Here is a 16,666-nt window from a genome sequence, read left to right on the forward strand (position 1 = left end):
TTCCTGGCTACTCTTGTGTCTCCCTCATCCCCTCTGCATCTCCCCTTCTGTAAAACAAGTCCCTGTTCTGCACCACCTCTGTAGCTGCTCTCTGCCTTGGTGAATGTGTCCAGTCTCATGGTTTTAAATACCATTATCTGTTCCTTATTTCCAAGTTTTGATTCCCAGCTGGGCCTCATCCCTGTCTGGGCTTGTATGTCCTCCTGTACTTGCTCTCCGATAATGTTGCAAACTTAATGCCCTTCAAGCTGAACTTCTGGGAGCTCTGAGACACCTGCTTCTCACAGCCTTCCCCATCTCAGCGGACAGCACCCGTGTCCTTCCCTTCCTCAGGTGGGAAAACCTGGGAATCACCCCAACCGTATTCTGTCTCTCCACCCCATTTTTTGATCCCTGGTACTCCTGGCTATTAGAAGAGTGGTCAATGCTGAGTCAACGCTCTTTGAATGAATGAACTTTGTTTCAGTGATTTCTGAATGTTTAATTTTGTCCTCATCTTTAAAAATATTGATTCTCTCAGTTTACGCCTAATGACTTTTTTGCATATTTGAAAGTACAGGCCTAGTTTCCACCATTGGGTGGTACTGTGGGTGTCAGCAGTGGTCAAGTATGGCTCTTCTGGGTCCCTCCTGGCAGGGAGAAAGGGCAGACTGTGGGTGGGGCCCTGGGCCCCCCTCCTGCCATGCCCTCAGCAGTGGGCTCCAGAGGCAAGAGGTTGGGCACCTGATGTGGTTCTGAAGTTCATCCCTGAGGTGACATTTACTTCTTTGTAGCTGGACCCTTGGCAGAAACACCTGCTCAGCTGGGCAGGCTCTTCTCAGAGATGGGGCCCTGCTTCCCAGTGCCTCTGCCAACTCTGTGAGCTCCAATGGCCTTTTGTTCTGTCTGGGGCACCTCTTGAGTTTCCAGGGGTCAGTCTGACATTTTCTGGGTTGCCTCAGTGGCAGTTGCCATTGATGTCCCTCTTCACTCCATTTTAGGGTTAGATTCTAGAACTTCCCATTCTTGGGATTGGAGGATGTGTTTTAATTGAAGAATATCTTTCATATGTGTTAATATATACTGTGTAGTAATGCGTTACATACAGTAAAGACCAGAGAGAGGTTAGAAGATCTTTTTGATGTGCTCATTTGTGAATGTTAAAAATATGTTTTATTTTTGTAGTCAGTAAAGTACAAACTGAAGAGAAGGAGATTGTAGAGGAAGACTCCAAAAGAGGAGACAGAGAGAGAGAACGGAGACCCCGAGAGAGGAGGGTGGGCCACGGGCCAGGCAGGGGGCTCTCAGGGCTGCTGGGTGGAGGTGCACACATTCTCTGTGGAGGGCTGGCACTCTTTGTAAAACAGAATTCCAGGCCCAAAAAGCTCTTGGCCCCATGGCACTCAGTTATTTCTCTTCAATCAAGTGTTTTTCTGTGATTTCAAGAGCAATACTTTGTTATTTTGGAAAATTTAGGAAATAATAAGAAAGAAAAATGAATCCCAGCCCAGAGACAATTACTGATAATGTGTAGGTATATATCCTAGCAGGTTCATGTATATATATTTCTAAGTATGTATATGTCTATGTACACATATACCATTTTTCTTAAATTAGATTTTTTGCTGTTTTATAAACTTTAAACTGAGTACATTTTGAGCATTCTTCCAAGTCATCATATTTCTCTATAATATTATTCTTGTGGCTGCATAATTATAATATTCAATGATATGGATGTATCATGGTTTTCTTGACACATCTGCTTTTTTTGGATGCTTAGGTTGCTTCTGAATTTTTTTATTATAAAGGCATCCATGGGATAAAGTTTCTGTATTTATCATAATTATTTCCATATGACTAATTTCTGGAAATGAACTTGCCAGCTTAAGGTGAATGTAAACTTACCCAACTTGCTTTCCACGAAAGCTGTAATTATTTATATCATTAGAGTATGATTCCCCATGTCCTAACCAGCAATTGGGCATTATAATTTCTAATCTCTGCTCACTTGATTCAGAAGAAAAGGACTTTCTGAGCATTTAGTAGAAGTTCCTGCCCTGCTGTTACCACTGTTGCACATTTTCTTCCTGCCCTAGGACCTCATCTTGTTGATTTTAAGGGTGCTTTAAAGGTAAGCTCCCTGCTGCACATCCTACTGCCATCCTTCATTTTGAATTTTATTTGTGGAATCTTTGTTTTTGTAAGTATATTTAAAATTATGAAGTAGCCAAGTCTGTCTTTCATTATTTCTGATGTAATGTATACACAGCCCTTTCCCCACACCAGTGTTAAGTAAATAGTCACCTGTGTTTTGTTCTGAGTACTTATCATTTTTTTTACCACTTAAATCTTTAACCTCCACAGAATTTATTTTGGTGACAGGCTTGTGTTGGTAATCTCACTTAACAGCCGAGGAGTTTTGTCAGGGGCTTGGCACCATGTTTTCTGTAGGAAGATCACCCTGGCAGCTGAGCAGAGCGGGTGAGAGTTGGGTGGCAGGAATGGGGACCAGGGTGCACTGAGCCTATCAGGGACCTCCGGCTGGAGTGGGAGTGGTTGCCTGGGTGTGAGTGGAGGAGTCCTGAGTGGCGGGCAGCACGGTGTGGTTTGGGGTTCTGCTGGGCAGGACTGGGTCTGAGCCAGGTGTTGCACAGGCGACCGTGGCCCTACTATAGACCTCTCCAGTTACTATCCGGCACTCATACTGGTTTTGGGGTTCAGACACGACTAAATGATGGTGCCTGGTTTAAGAATCTCCCTGTGGGCAGGAAGCAGAGGTGGAGCTTCTCAGCAGAGAGTTTGGAGGGACAGGTCCCTGGACTCCCAGGAGGAGTGTGGGCTGTGGAGTCCAGGAGTTGGGGACCAGGCCATGGGGCAGGGTGAACCATGCAGAGTCCCATGTGCCATGTGAGGAATCTGGATACTGTCCCCCATTTGGGCAAGGATGCCTGGCAGAGTCGCTGCTGTGCGGTGGGGTGGGGTGGGTGCAGCATCTGCAGGGGGCAGTGGGCTTCTGTGCATCAGCAGAGCAAGCTTTTGGGAAGGAGCTGCAGCAGGATGGAGGAAGGAGGGGCAGTGCTGGTCCCCACCATCACTGCAACACGTGTGAAGCACTGCGTGCCTGCCTGTGTGCTCATGTGCTTGTACCTGTGTCATGTCCACAGCCGCAGTATGGTGACAATGAAGACAAACCTCTTAAGTACTGGCTTTATAAGGAAGAAGGTGAGAGAACACATAGGAAGCAGAAAGAGCCAGATCGAGAAAAGAAGCATCAAGAAAAAAGCAGCACAAGGGAAAGAAGAGAAAAGTATCCAAAAGGAAAAAGCAATTCATTCCCTGACAAGGAAGCAGCAGAGCAGAGTAGAGAGAAATGCCACAAGGAAGGCTTCCATTTGGGTGATGAGAGGAACCGGGGCCACATGGACAGGAAACAGGCCCTTGGGAGAGGAGCACAGAACAGGGAGCCCAAGGCACTGTTTCCTGATGGTCACTGCCTTTGTGGTCACCCTGAGACCCAGAGGTCATCTTCATGCAGCCAAATGATCAGACTTGTCACCTAAAAGTAGTGACCTTGGTAAAAATGTGATTCAAGTCTGTACTGTTGACCTTTGAGCAGCACCAGTTTGAACTTTATGGGTCCACTTATACACAGATTTTTAACTGGAGTAGGGCGCTTGGTACCCATAACTCCTGTGTTGATCAAGGATCAGCTGTACATGAAATCAATATGGGATGATTACTGACCTAGGGAATAGGCAGTCTAAGGGTATAATTATATTACAGATGCACTTGCAACATATTCAGAAATCTATATAAAATTTTAAATTTAACATTAAAAAGGAAGCTGACATTTTTACAAGAGGAAATTAAGTAAATAATTCATAAAAATGTTCACCAGAATTGGTAGTATGTTTGCAAAAAAAGAACACAAAATTTAAACTATTGATTTTAAAGGATCTAATTTTCCTCCATGTATACTTACATGATTACTGTAATTACTGAATATTCTCCTATACTGATTTTAGTATCTTTGGTTCTAGTATACACTTTCTGCTGTGGTGTTTTTCCAGACTCTGAAGTGAAGCAGTTCCTTTCTCCCCTTTTTTGGTTTTGTTACCTCAGGTGGAAGCTAAGCAAAGGGCAGGCCCTTGGGGGCAGAGACTGGCACCTCTGATTGGCCAGTGCTCATCTGGGGAGGTGTGTGCATTTCCGGATAATCTTTTGCTCTGTGCACTGTTCCTCAGTGCTGCACTGAGGTGCGTATTGGGGGATTCTGGCTGTCTTTTCTGTCCCCCATGCAGCAGTTTCCCCTTCAGCGTGGAGACCCCCAGCTCCAGGGCAGATCTCACTCAGCTTTCTGTGGCTCAAGGTCTTGAAGTGAGCTACTGGCTGAAAATACATAGATTTTTAAAAATGTTTTCCTTATGTCTCCCAATTTTTTGGTAAGTTCTAGGGTAACATTGCTCACTAGAATTTTAATGTGAGCCTCATTTGTAATTTTTAATTTTTTAGCAGTCACATCAAAAATGTAAAAAAGAAATGATTAATTTTAATAACATATATAACCCAGTATTTCTGAAATATCCTTTCAACATGTAATCATTAAAAGGAATTATCAGTGAGACATTTTACATTTTTTTTTTCACTAGAGGAACAAAATATGTGACATGTTTTTCCCTGAAAGATCCCAGAAGTGATCTTGAAGATATCAACAGCTCACTTGGCTTTGATGAGGCCGGCCATGTTTTATAACATCAACACTGAATTTATCTTGGTTTAATTCTCCAGTATTTATGGATACAATAAGATTCGTTTTCTGGACACACAGAAGGCTTCATATTTTCTTTGTGGCAATGCACCATGCCGTTTCCATCTTATGCACTGAGTAGCTGTGGGTAGTGATGTCTGGGTCCTGCCTTCCTGGTGCCAGTGACCCAGCAGGTCTGGCCACCAGCTCTTCCCTCCTGGTGTGGGTCATTTCAGCCTCTGCTCGCTGGCACTGGAAGGAGGTATAGTTGTCCCTGCCTTATCCGTGGTTTCAGTTCTCATGTCAACCATGGTCTGGAAGCCGACTTGTGGCCATAGGTTGAAAGGTCTGCAGCAGCCTGACACGGTGGCACTGAGCTCATGTCCTCCCCTTGCTACATCTCATCACGTGGGCCTTCACCATCTCGCATCCTCACGAGAAGTGTGATGCAGCACAGGGAGATGTTTAGAGGGACAGACCATATTCACATCACTTTTATTACAGCATATTTTATAATTGTGCCACCTTATTATTAGTTACTGTTCATCTCTCACTGCCTCATTTATAAATTAAACCTTACAGGCCTATAATCATTTATACATAGGAAACAGTAGTACACGTCAGCTTTAGGACTGTCCTTGGTTCAGACACCCACTGGAGTCTGGGACCTTGACCCCTGTAGTGAGAGGGGAACCTGTACCGCTGTTTGCCTACTTCTCTGAGTTGATGCTACTCACCCTGTCACCCCAAGTACATCAGGCTGGGGCCCGAGTCCCTTGCCACCGAGGGCAGCGCCTGCCTGTGGGGAGCAGATGGGCTCTGGCCGCCCTAGAGATGCTCCCTCTGCTGGCTGCGCCCTGCTCTGCCCTCCAGACGGGCTCCTGGGGGAAGCCGGCTCAGAGGCGCAGATGCAAGGGAGAGCGTTTAACTTTGGCGTCCCCTCCAGATGAGCGTTTTGACTCATGCTTCTGTGCTGTCCTCATACTGTCCAGCATACTTCTTCTGGACAACAGGACTTAGTATGGAGGGAGGGGCAGATTTTAAATGGAACCCTGTTGGCACTTGTTTGGGATTCCTTGGCTGTGAAGGCCGTCTAGGTTGTCAGAAGCCGTGGCCCTACTCTGCATGGACAGAAGGGAGCATTTTCAGAGGGCTTTACAGGGACAAGGGTCAGACTGAGTGACTGGCCAGCCTTCTCAGGCATTGCTCTGCATTTATATTGAAGAAGGTTATGAGAATGCAAGAAAATAAACAGATGTGATTCAGGTCATTGTCAGTGTGAAATAGTCCAGGTAATGGTAGCTTTCAGAAATGCATGCCAAACTGCAGAGCTCAAGGAAGTGGGCCTGTCCTCTTGTAGGAGGACCTCTGGTCATGGCGGCACTCTTCCCAAAGCTGTGCTGATGCCACCTTCCTGTCATCGCCCACAGCTGGTTCCTGCTGCTAGGACGTGCCAGCTCGCCACTCCCCCTGCCCCCGGCACAGAGTCTGGAATGCCCCTGGGTGCCTCATTTGCTGCATGGATGCTGTCTGGGATGGAGGGGTGGGCAGTAGTTGGCAGTGAGTCTAAAACTCCCATGTGGTGTTTGAGCTGTTTCTCCTGTCAGTCGGCAGGCGCCCTCCTGACCGGTGCAGCACGTGCAGTATGTGACCCTCACTGTGTTGTATGGTGACTTTATATAACTGTGCCAAAAGGACCGTTTTACAGGGCAGTTTTAACTATAAAGTATTTGCTCCAAATAATTCCCTGGCCCCCAGGTGGTGAGACGTCCCTGGTGGTCCCCTCAGTCCTGCGGTCATGCAGGACCACGCTGCCACCTGAAAAGTCAGCACTGACTGTCCTTGTGAAGAGCACCCTGCCTTCTGCACGGCAGACCTCCTTGATTCTGTGGCACTTTGCTGCACAGCCGGTCACAGGGGTCTCAAGATGGAAGATGGTGGGCTTAAGGTCCCAGCCTCTTGCCCAGCCCTGCCTCTCCTGGCTGTACCTCTCCCTCTTCCCTCTCACATGTCACAGCCGAGCCCCCCAGCCCTGCCCACCTGGCTCACCTCCCTGTCCCTGTGTTGGTCCACGCACTGACATCTACCTAGTTGTGACCCTAGAAACCAGGGACTCATTTCCTTCTGACCCCAACTTCAGGGCAGCCTCGCTCCCCTGGGTTTTGCAGTGGCTGCTCCACTGGCCCGGCCAAATCCGTCCTGCCTGTGGTGTCAGAAGGTCCATTCACATGTGTTTGGTTCACCCCTCGTCCAGGATGAAACTGAGCAAACGGGTGCATTTGGGCCGTCCACATGGGTAGGGAGCGGGCATCTTTTTGTGCAAAATACAAGTTTTCTTAACATATTTGGTTTCTGCTGCCCTCTTTGCCTGGAATCCTGGAATGTAGTTCTCCTTGGTTTTCCTGGTCACCTCTTACTGATCCTGAAGACACAAACCAGGGTGGCCTTGGGGTGACCTGCACAGCCACCCCATACCTCCAGAGCACCCCCAAGCCCACCTTCCCTGCAGGCTCACTGAGCCCCTCCTTTATCCCAGACCACAGGTGCTGACGCTGAGGCTGGGAGTGGATCAGCGATGAGCCAGGTGCACCCTGATGCCCAGGGGCAGGCCCAGATCAGAGCAGCCCGTCTCTCTCTAAGTGACAAGGATGGGAATGTGAGGACTTCACACATGAGCTTTTCAGTCACTGGGGCAGTTCAGACAGCCCTGTGCTGGCATCTGCTTTAGCACATATCTGTGTGTCTGTTCTTGACAGTGTGGATGTGGGGATTTGTTCACAAGCAAGAAGGGAAGCCAGAGAGGCATGCTGGAAGTTTGGAATTTGTTCATAGAAATCATTTATTCGCCATTTATTTGTATTTTATTTATTTACATATATAAATTTTTTCTTCAGTTATCAGAATTATAGAGGTTTTTCAAAAAGGATGTGTTTATTAACTGTTTTCTCTTTTTGATCATATTTGTAAGTTAGCAAGGTGTTTCTTAAATAATTTGAAGTCAGGTTATGTTAGTTTTATAAATACTTAACATTTTAAAATTAGCAACATCAAATGAATCTCAGAAAACATACTTTCCCAACCCATTTGCAAGATTCAAATTTATAATTGAATTTTTTGTTATATGCTTGATTTTTATCTCTAGGAAATTGAAAAGGACAACATTCATTTAGAAAATGCTGTAGCTTATGTGTAGACAACTAGTTTTGAAGATGATTTTGAAGTATGTATAAAAGTTAAAAGTTTTCTTGACTTAAAAATAATTTGTTCTTAAAAATTGACTTGAGCATAGTAACAGTAGCTTATTTCTCTTTATTGTTACTCTTCATACCCCATATCTGTTTGATACAGGCCTTTTGCCTCTGAAACGTTTGCCACACCTCTGTCAACTCTTACACTATGATGCAATTAAATAATTTTACAATTTAACCCATTTCCAAGTGTACTGCATTCAAACATACATATGAATATATACATGTGTATGGGCATACACATGTGCATATGCATGTATGCACATGTGTTTGCCTGTGTATGTGTGTATATAGTATATATCATGTGTGTTTATATGTAGAGTATTAGTATTATGTGTGTGCATGTGTATATATGTATGTATACAGAACATGTATAGTGTGTATATGCATGTGTGTGTTTTTAGAGTATAGTGTGTGTATGTATGTATATAGAAGATGTGTATGTATAGTGTGTGCATGTGTATATGTATGTATATAGAGCATATAGAGTGTATGCTCATGTGAGTAGCATATGTATAGTGTGTATTCACTTGTGTATATGTATGTATATAGAGCATATACATAGTGTGTGTGTATAGAGGATGTATAGAGAGTGTGCATATGTGTATATGCAGTATATGTATAGTGTGTGCATGTGTGTATGTATATTTATAGGGTATATGTTTTGTGCATGCAGAGTATATATACTGTGTGTGTGCATATAGAGTACATGCATAGTTTATATTTTTATATGCACAGACACTCACACTCTCAGCACAAAATTGCATATTATCATTACAAAGAGCTCTTAGTGTATACGGTTCTACATAGTGTGGTTCCTTTTTAGAGAAAAAAATGAGTACACAGATTTATAATTCAGTGCCATTGAAATCAATAAACTATAAAAAGCTTTCTTAGCCACAGTGAGGACTTTGTCTATTTTAAATTATGATTTGTATGAGTGTTCTCTGAAGGCACTTTGCCCTAAAATTTCCAAGGTGTTGTTATTTTTTGTAGGACTATGAAGAGGACTTTGAGGTATGTGATGGAGAGGATGACGATAGTGCTAATGAGCTAGAACCAAAAGAAAAAATAGAACTTCCTCCAGCCAGAAAAAAGGAGATACAAGAAATTCAAAAAGTCATTAATGCAGAAAATGAGAGGATTGGAGAGTTGTCATTCAAGCTGTTTCAGAAGCAGGGTCTGATGGCAGGTGCAAGGGAATCCAGTATGCAAATCAGTATGGTGTGTGTCCATGCGCCCAGACGGCACCAAGACCCTGCAGACGTGTGCCACGGGCGGGGCCACTCTAGTCAGGTGGTGGATGTGTAAGCATTTCATGCCCCCGTGATGATGCCGTGCTAGGCACTCAGCAGACACTGATGACGCCTGTGTTAGGGTCACTCAGAGATGAAGCGCAGCCAGCCTTCCTGCGGTGCCTGTGGCCAGGGCAGCTGTGAGCACTGTCGCCAGCCTGCGCAGTGGTGTGTCCTTGTGTTGTCAGCTGGTGCCGTCTGCCCCACGTGCTCTTTTTCTCTGATGCCACTGTCCTTAAGGTTCCCTCCTTGTCCACGAGGGAAATGGCTCAGAAGTGCCAGCAGAGGGAGCCTTGTGGTGCGGCCATGGCCAAGGACCAGAAACATGGCCCCTCTGGCCTGTTCTCAAGAGCACTTCTGAGTGAGCCTTCTCTCCCAGGGATTCTTAAAAAATGAAATTAGAAATGTGTTTTGCTCAGAAATTAATGGCATCTGGTTATGTTAAAATTACTTTGCAGGAATTAGTAGTAAATATTTTAAATTCAGTTAAAGTGAAAACTATGACATTCTTAGAAAAAATTATCACAGAAGGTCAAGTAGGACAACATTGAAAATATTGGGTAACATACTAGTTTAAATTATTAGTAGAATAATTAGTCACCAATACAGTTAGTGTGATTAGTAATCAATGTGATGTGATAATCCAAATGAAGTTCAGGCAGAGGGATTATTGGCGCTTGCAGCAGAGGTTGGAACAGCTAGTGAGTGTGGATGTGTAGACAAGTGTCTAGACTTGTAGCTAAAAGATTCCCTTTCCTGGTGGTGCCATCCAGCAAGTGCTGCCCCACGCCCCTCAGTCGTGGCTGTGTGCGCAGGGAGGTTTCGGGCAGCATTCCCAGCCCCACCATGAAGTTGCTGAGAAGCGTACAGGATTGGATTCCAAGTTCCTAGGTTCCTAGCCAAGCTCTGAATAACCTTTTCTTCTTGTTCATGTCCTGCCATTTGCTGGGCCTTGTGTCCTTGAAGAGCATGAATTAACAAGATGAGAATCCCACCTCCCTGCACAGTATAAGGCATTGATTTTTTTAAGAGGGCCAGGGCTCTGCACTCGCTGCTGAGTGTGAGTGTGGAGCCAGCTCGGGTGCCACCTGCCATGGGAGGCAGTGGGGTGGTGCTGGAGGGTGCTGGCTCCAGCAGTGGCCAGCCTCTCTGGGCTCTGGTCCCCATCTACAGACAGGGGGAGGGTCTTCAGGGCTGTGACCATGGGGCATACAGGGTCAGGCGCACACTGAGCATGATGTGTTAACTGCTAGTGTTGTTCAGCGCCATGGCCTAGTAGGTGATAGAGTGCTTCTTGTCTACACCCTGTGTAGCCCACACCCTGCAGCCCTCTGTGGTGGTTGGCCTGTTGGTTAAAGCTGCACCAGGAGGATAGGGTGCAGCTTCTCCCCTACCCAGCTCGCCCCCTGCCCACGACAAAGTCTTTGGAAGAACCCACGCCTGCTCTCCTGTTTTCTGTCTGTGACAGGAACGACTGATTCAATACAAACTCACATCTGCTTCTGTTTCTCAGCTATTTTGCATATTCATGTCCCAATTCCCTTACTAGAAGGTACATTTTTTGTAGGGGCTAGATGGGGAGACTGGGGTGGGAATTCTTAAATATTTCTAAAACTCTTAATCATGTGATTCACCTACACAGTAAATTTGGTTTTGTTGCCTCAAAGTTTTGGATGAAATTGGCAGTAGCAGGCCTGTTATGTGCTCGTGGCTGTCTAGTTGTGTGCAAAGTCCTTACTGAGATTATCATACATGCGTCTAATTGTTTTACTCTTGATTTGTTTTGATTGTTGAAAGAAATGTTTCAGTTTCCCAAAAAGCCTTTTATGTGTACAGATGCAAACAGTTCCCCTTCCAGAGCCCCTGTTTGTGGAATTTTTGTGGATTTTACAACAGCCTCGCACAGTGAGAAGAGTCAGACTTAGGCCCTGAAGCAAAAGTAGGTATATTGGGAAATTTGTGTAAAGCACAGTGGTGTTTTAATGTGCTTTTCTTCAATGCAGTTTAAAAACCAGGGCTTTTCACTCATTTGTGACTGGCTCTTGAGATGCACAGGCGCCTTACCTTGCGCTGTGTTCCTCTGGGCTGGGAAGCTGGGTGGGGGCTGTGCTCCAACCGACATGCCCTGGGAGGCGCCGCGCACTCACCACACCCAGAGCTGGTGGCCGGACCGCGCAGGCATCCCCGTGTGTCGCTCCGCCAGGCTCAGCTCCGGCCACCCTCAGGTCACCCACAGCCGAGCACTGCTGCATGATTCTCAGACGAGGGGCTGGGGAGGGCGACTGGTGGCAAGCATTCCCGGGTCGTGCACCGTGTGCTCGCCCTGCCTGTGCCAGGCGCCCTGCCTCCCATGGGCCACGGGCCTCCTGTGGTCCTTCCGCCCTGGTGTCTAGGTGAGGGAGGCGGGCTCAGGCCAGCCTCTGGGGAATGGCAGAGCTGATTTCTGAACCCAGGGCCACCAGGCATCCGAGCTGATAATTAATTACTCTGAATTTGGAAATGGAAAATTTTAGAAATTTGTAAGTCAGAGGACATGCTCTTAAGTCAAGGGTCCACCATATACATATTTAATCCAAGTAGTATTTGGGAGTAAATATGAAAATTTAACATTCATTTTTGAAGAGGGTTTAAAAATCCATCATACCGTCTAGCTCACTACTTGGCATTAGTAAGTACTCAGCAAGTTTTGCCAAATGAACAAATAAATCATTAATAATAAGAATATGAGCTTTTATAGTGTTTTTATTATATTTTGGGCCTCCTCTTCCTGCCTGTACGGCTACATATTTTTTAACCTTATTCAAGTTTTAGAAACTACATACAGTTTACCTGGAAACAGAGTTTACACCGTGAATTCCTCAGGCAGATGTTAATATGACGTGAAATGATATTTTAAAAATCAAGAATAAGATAACCACCAAATTCCATGTAGAGCTTGGCAGGGGGTTCCGGGTAGTAAGTGGGCCCCTCGTGGGCCTGGGCCATGTGGAGTTCTCTGGTTCTGGGCCTCAGCACCTCGGACAGTCACTGTGTGAGGACCTGTGACGTGGAGTCTGCATGAGTCACTTCAGGTCAGAAATCCCAGTGACAATGGAAGACTGGAGGCAGGGGGCGGGGAGAATGGTGATGGTGGGCAGAGAGAAAGGCGGCAGCGGGGAAGGTTGTGGTGAAGACCCCAAGGGGCGGAGAAGGGAGGAGTGGACAAGCCAAGTAATGGGGCCCCCCTGGTACTGGGGGCCATTTCCCCCCTCATTCAGCCATGTCGATTGAGCATTGACTGTGTGGAAGTCACAGTAAGTGAAAGAAATAAAGCTCCCTGCCCTACAGAGCTGTGTGGGGCCAGGGGAGGGTGACGGGGAAAGCCAGACTGACCCTGGGGTGCCAGTATCAGGACACCAATGGAGGCCGTCACACAGCATGCAGGAAATCACTTTCCCTGAGAAGGGCACACACACAGCAACTCCGGTCTGTGTTAACCTCAGGGGCACTGAATTAGGATAATTAATTGTTTGGCTCATGTTTACTCACATCATTGGTCCGTGTATGGCCATCTTATCTTTACTTGATACTTCAGGCTCACCTGATGAAGGTGGGCCTTGTCAGTGACCGACGTCTAGTTACAATGCACTACCCTCTCCCCAGATGTCCCTTTGTATATCTTCAGTTTAACAGCTTCTTGTTTTTGATTTGCTTTGAAGGACACGCAGTCTGAAACTGCTTTGGCTCATTGACTTAGACTTTTCTGTCACTTTCTCTCTCTTGGACTTGCTGCCAGTAAACAAATATGACATGTACATCAGAAACTTTGGGAAAAAGAACACCAAGCAGGTCAGTACGAGGTGTGCTGAGTAAGTGACAGAAATGCAAATGAAGTACAATAAGGTGAACTCGTGCAGCCCGTCATCCTGTGCGGGACTCCTGGGGCTCAGGAGTGGCACAGAGGGTGTCACCTTGGGAAAGGGTCTCCTTCCTCACTGGTGCTCATTAGCCCAGAGAGGCGACCCGGTGTCTGCAGGCACCCCGCCTGTCTCTTCCTTGGTGTCCATGGCCTGTGCTCCAGGTGAGTCGTTCCCTAGTGACCTTCACTGAATTCTCCTAGTCCAGAGTTGCTCTGATCTGTCCCCCAGAATTTTGTGCTTCTCTGTGGTATTTCCAGTCACTGATTGGGTGGTGGTCCACCTTCCAATCAGGCTGTGAAGTTTTAAAGTCAGAGGTCCTCCCTCACCTCCTCCTCATGCTCCTGATAGTGCCACCAACCAGCTTGCTCTCCAGGCACACTTGGTGGGAAGGTCACAGGATGAAAAAGCCGACAGATGAACCTTTGTTTTGCAGCCAGCTCACTCTGACCTTGAGTAGATGGCGTGACTTCTTTGCTTGTTTCCTCATTTCAAAGCTATTAGTAACAAAACTCTTTACTGAAGCATCTTCCTTTTTGAAATAAAATTGCAACTGGTTTTGCAAAGCCAGAATGTTCAAAAGAATAGGATGAAGGAGGACAGGGTGGCGGAATTTTCAAACCAAAGCTAAATTGCTTGGTGTGCCACTTTGAAAGCACCTTGAAAACGAGAACTGTTCATATCGACATCTGCGGCACAGGCCGTGTTCCCGTGACTGTCACTCATGCCACAGCACATCCACTCGGCAGAGGCCTGAGGCTGTGCTGCCAACTTTAAAGTCGAGATCATTTTCTTTTCTGTGATGAGAGATGGCTCTGGCGGTGCGACCCACTGCTAAGTCCAGCGTACCTTTGTTTTCAAGGCGTATGTTCAGTGTAATGAAGATAACGTTGAGAGACATTCAGACCGAAGAGGTCGAGGCCTGGGAGGTGTGGACCCAGCACCCGGGAGAAGGCGCTGCCGTGTCTGGGGGTAAACAGCTCTGTGCTCTGGGCCGATGGGAGTGGAGTGTCTGGTGGTTTCTGGGATCACCTTTCTTGCTCTTCCTTAGATCTTTCACTGGGGGTGGTTGTCAGCACGTGGCATGGAGGAGCGAACCTGCTTCTGTGAGCTGCTGACTTGGGTGCTGCACTGGAGGCTTGGCTGGGCCCTGAGCAGGGTTCATGGCACTTTCACCCCCGACGTGAGGGGCACACCCATGTCCTGGCGGGCTAGCACAGATGGGCTGTGCTGCTCTGCTTCCACCCTGGGGGCAGGCTGTTCTGCTCAGTAGAGTTTTCATATTTAAGGACCAGATGTTTCATACCTAAGTGTCCAGACATGTTCATGGTACAGGCACGAGACCCACAGCACACATGTTCGACACTGGGTCCCTGGAGCTGCATGGGTGCTGGTGGGTGGTCTGCTCTGGGGGTATCTGTGGGCAGGGGTCCCCTTGCTCCCCTTCCTCATGGAGACTCACTCTGTGAGAATAGCATACCTCATGCTTGCATAACAATTGAATTGGCACCTCTAACTATTGTCCTCAGTGTTTCAGGGAAATTCTGTGTAGAGACTTTCTATAAAGCAAGACTCAATTGTTTTTGAAAAAATCACTAGCAGATCTCGGGAATAAGTGTAAACTTCTCTGACTTGTCCTTCCAGGGCCCGTTTGTAACGCCTCTTTGGACTCAAAGGAGTGTGAGGCGGACTCCTTTAGGGTCACATTGTTTTTCTAGGGGCTGAGGATGGCACCATCTCTGGCACTGTGGCTGCACCCAAGGTCGACACACCAAGGCTGTCCAGCTTCCTCCAGGCGGCTTGCCAGGCACACCACACCCTCTGCGTCTCCACAGTCATGAAGCCCTGTGTGCAGGTGACCCGCTGACACATGTCACAGCAGCTGTCTGTGGGCTTGGGTCTGTGGCTTCATGCCAGCTGCACACATGTCAAAATAAATGCAGACTGAAAAGCAGGTGTATTAAGTTGGCAAGGCATGTGCACCTCTAGGGTATTTGACACCCATGTCTTTTAAACTGATTATAGAAATTTTCAAAATGCATGCAAAGGGAACAGCAGGCTGCACCCATGGGCTTCAGCAGCTACTGACTCACAGCCAACCTGTCTCATCCGAACCCCCACTCCCCCGCCCCCTCAGTTACTCAGAACAAGTTGTGGTCACCACATCATTCTCTCCATGGCTACCTCAGCCCTGCCCATCACCAGGTCTCCTCAGCTGACTGTATGTTTTTCATGTTGGCTCAGAATTTAAATAAAAAAGCTGCAGTAAGTACAGTAAATGTGGAATGAGCCCGTTTCTGTCTATTCTGGACACCCAGTGCTTACACCCTCTCTGTACCATGTTAGAGAGTCTGTGCTTCACGAAATACGATCACGCCCTCATGTAATTTGAAATCCAGCCAGCTTCTCTTTCAGCATAAGTTCAGGGGGCACGAAGAGGAGAGCCTTTGGGTCAGGGTCAGGAGGAGGAGAGCTGTCTGCGGTGGGAGTGGAGTGTGGACACAGAGCAAGGTTGGGGCTGACTTGGACCGCACGGCTCTCCGCTAGCTTCTGCAGCCCGACCTCCACACCCGTCCCGTCAGGACCCAGATGACAGCACCCCCACCAAGTCTGCCCCTGCCCATCAGCATCCTACACCTGTTAGAGCAGTTACAGAGACCCTGCTCATCCTGGGTCCCCACAGTATGGGGTGTGCACAATGTTGTCTGCACCCTTACTCATTCAGGAAAGCTGGGTGGCAGCCGTTTTGCTCTTCCTCTGTATTTGCTAAAAAAACACCTTCTGATGTACACACTGGCTGTTCCATGGAGTTTCCAATGGTGGAGGTTTACCTGTATCTGCCCCTGTGCAAGAACAATAAGAGTGCATTTGGTTATTTTTATGATGTCTTGGAGTTAAGCGGTTACTTTCAGACATGCGGAAGGTGAATAGGTAATTTGTGTATGTGTTTTCTTGTAAAAGTATGCTTGAGTGTGTTTATTAAGGACACGACTGTCTTTGAAAGGTGATTGCAGTTCTGTTGGGAGAAGACCATGTGGTGGCCGAGCCCCGCTGGAGCCCTGGAGTGCAGGGCAGTGTGCAGCCTCTCAGCGACAGCGCCTTGCCGCTGGACACCAGCCTGCCATTCCTCCAGAGTAAGGAGCTGGCCCAGTGCGTCTTGAATCCACCACTAGATGTTCATGTGAGAAGCATGATCTTTAATATGACATCCCATGTTAATGAGGCAGGTTTATTTAATGCGGAATGGAGATCCTACCTCTGTGGGGCTCTGGGGTGCAGGGTGAGGTTTCCTTAGTGTGTCTGTTAGAATCATGAACTCTCATGAGATAATGAGCGGAGGGACAGGAACTTAGGTGAATGGACCCTGAGGTTTGGTGTGTTCTAAATCCTTTTTTCAGGCCTGTTCAGTTTCTTTATTTCTTGGAATAGGGAAATGTGAGTGTGGCTCTGAGAGTGGTGTTCCTATCTGAGCTGCAGTGTGACAGGCTCGGCAACGCCCTG

The 16,666-nt window shown here is 47.1% G+C and overlaps 1 pseudogene; it reads left to right on the top strand.

The window, feature by feature from the left end:
• The window catches only part of LOC118926325 (cytoplasmic dynein 2 intermediate chain 1-like), a 32,370-nt pseudogene that overhangs the window by 1,356 nt on the left and 14,348 nt on the right, over positions 1-16,666 (top strand).

The sequence above is a fragment of the Manis pentadactyla genome, chromosome 3, assembly GCF_030020395.1.
Source record: "Manis pentadactyla isolate mManPen7 chromosome 3, mManPen7.hap1, whole genome shotgun sequence".
NCBI lineage: Eukaryota > Metazoa > Chordata > Mammalia > Pholidota > Manidae > Manis > Manis pentadactyla.